General features: G+C 43.0%; 1 long non-coding RNA gene across 1 annotated transcript in view; it reads left to right on the forward strand.

The window, feature by feature from the left end:
- Positions 1-1,437: 1,437 nt before the first annotated feature.
- The window catches only part of LOC103480291 (uncharacterized), a 4,243-nt gene continuing 3,364 nt past the window's right edge, over positions 1,438-2,316 (forward strand). The window contains exons 1-2 of the long non-coding RNA XR_536077.1: positions 1,438-1,519; positions 1,591-1,681. This is a non-coding gene — a long non-coding RNA (uncharacterized LOC103480291). The remainder of the gene's footprint in view (positions 1,520-1,590; positions 1,682-2,316) is intronic.

The following is a 2,316-nucleotide window of genomic DNA, read 5'->3' on the forward strand; positions in this document are numbered from 1 at the left end:
AAATTCAGATGTTTGTCACAAGAGAAAAGCTGAAACTAGAATGAGTGAAAAATAGTCGAGGGTCGTCATCACAGAACAACCGCCCTCATGGTTTCTTCTTTTGAGGAAACTATTAATGTCTCTAGCCTACATTTCCTGTTTTGACACTTTTTCCTTTATTTGCCACCACAAACACAGGTTGCTTGTTCAGCCGCCTGCACACACACTTCATGTTTTGTTTTATTTTTATTATTAAAGGGTGTTAATAAAGCATGAGTTGGTGAAAGACTTCGTAAAAAATATTTAATGCAATAAAAATATCATTTTTAAAACTCTCTTACATGAAGCTGAAGCTTTACTGTGGTTATTTAAATTATGTTAACACTGAGCTCAACACAGAACAAACAATACAGTGTAATTGGCAACTATAAGTAAAGATATTATCTTTGTGTTCAAAGTTTCTATATTTTGAGTTGTCAGATGATTCATTTTTATTTAAGAGCAAACATTTAGTTAAACTATAATTCAACCGTTTCCCAATGACATATAATGTAGCAAACTTCACAATTTAAGACTCTTGGTGTTTTGAATGAAATTACATTCGGTTCGATTCCCGACCCCGGTCTTTCTGCATGGAGTTTGCATGTTCTCCCTGTGCATGTGTGGGTTTTCTCTGGGTACTCTGGTTTCCTCCCACAGTCCAAACACATGACTGTCAGGTTGATTGGCCTCTCCAAATTGCCCCTAGGTGTGAGTGTGTGTGTGCATGGTTGTGTGTCCTGTGTGTCTCTGTGTTGCCCTGCGACAGACAGGCGAACTGTCCAAGGTGACCCTGCCTCTCGCCCGGAACGTTAGCTGGAGATGGGCACCAGCAACCCTCCCGACCCACTAAGGGACAAAGGTGTAAAGAAAATGGATGGATTAATAAGAAGGCATGTCATCACTCAGAACATTTGACACGTTTAAATTGGGGTTCCTATCCATAATTGTATTGTTGACACATTTTCAAACTGGAAAGAAAACATGTTTTCTGACAACATATAGTCATGTCTTGTGGCAAGATTCTAATCGGCTTCTACTAAAAGTGACTCTTGTTTTCTGTGTACTTTCCCTGAGAAAGAATAGAACCTGACTCATAGTGGATCTTTGAGAACTCTGATGAAATTCACACTTTTTTTTTTCTGTCCTATCTCGTTCCCTGTCTAAAAGAAAGAGAAAAATTATCTTTAGCACAGAGAGACGATTGTTTTCAGAGGTTGGAATTAAGCACAAACTATATAAACTTTCATAAGAATCAACTTGATCACATAAACCTTGGAGGCAGTTTTCTTTTGCCCTGCCACAAAGGGACAAACTGTTTGCAACATTTCAATTATCTTATGAGTTGTTGTGAGATAGCTTATGAATATGAATAACAGTACATGTTACCATGGAAACATACTGCATTGTTTCTCAGTTATTTTCGGTCATGCCCCCCCTACAGATTATAATTTTTTTCCACAGTGAAGTCTGCCAGAGGGACTCGTTGGAGAGCAGACAGGTAACAGCACAGCCTTGGAGATGGAGGTAGTTGTCACCAGTCAGGAAGTTTGAACCAGAAAATCTTCACAGGGAACTTTGACGTCATGGAGAGGAATCCAGGAAGCAACAACTGGGCAACAACCAGAGCGCCACTGAGAGAACCTATCAGGAGACCACAAGGGTGAGTAACAGAACTCGGAAAAACTCAAGAGAGCTCAGACACTGAAAGGCACAAAGTACCTTGAAAGTACACACTGAGACAAAGATGGACTGGCTACAGCTCCTCTTGAACTCTGGCTGATGAGGTAACGATCTGCGGGCGAGTCAGCTCCACGCCTGGGAAACAATTCCAACAGAAGGTGATCTACTGGCTCCCTCTGGTGGATGAATGGATAAGGTGCAGAAAACCCAACCAGAAACCCCAGCTGTCAAACTTTTCACCATACTGCGCTAAAACAAGGAATACTGACGGTCTTGTAAGGTTATAGTTGTGGAGGACCAAAACTGACATAATAATAAATAAAAGAATAAATAATATCCATCCATCCATCTATTTTCTTCCGCTTATCTGGGGTTGGGTCGCGGGGGCAGCAGCTTCAGAAGGGAGGCCCAGACTTCCCTCTCCCCAGCCACTTCTTCCAGCTCCTCTGGGGGAATCCCAAGGCGTTCCCAGGCCAGCTGAGAGACATAATCCCTCCAGCGTGTCCTGGGTCTTCCCCGAGGCCTCCTCCCGGTGGGACGTGCCCGGAACACCTCACCAGGGAGGCGTCCAGGAGGCATCCTTACCAGATGCCCGAGCCACCTCAACTGGCTCCT

The sequence above is a fragment of the Poecilia reticulata genome, linkage group LG18 (assembly GCF_000633615.1).
Source record: "Poecilia reticulata strain Guanapo linkage group LG18, Guppy_female_1.0+MT, whole genome shotgun sequence".
Taxonomy (NCBI): domain Eukaryota; kingdom Metazoa; phylum Chordata; class Actinopteri; order Cyprinodontiformes; family Poeciliidae; genus Poecilia; species Poecilia reticulata.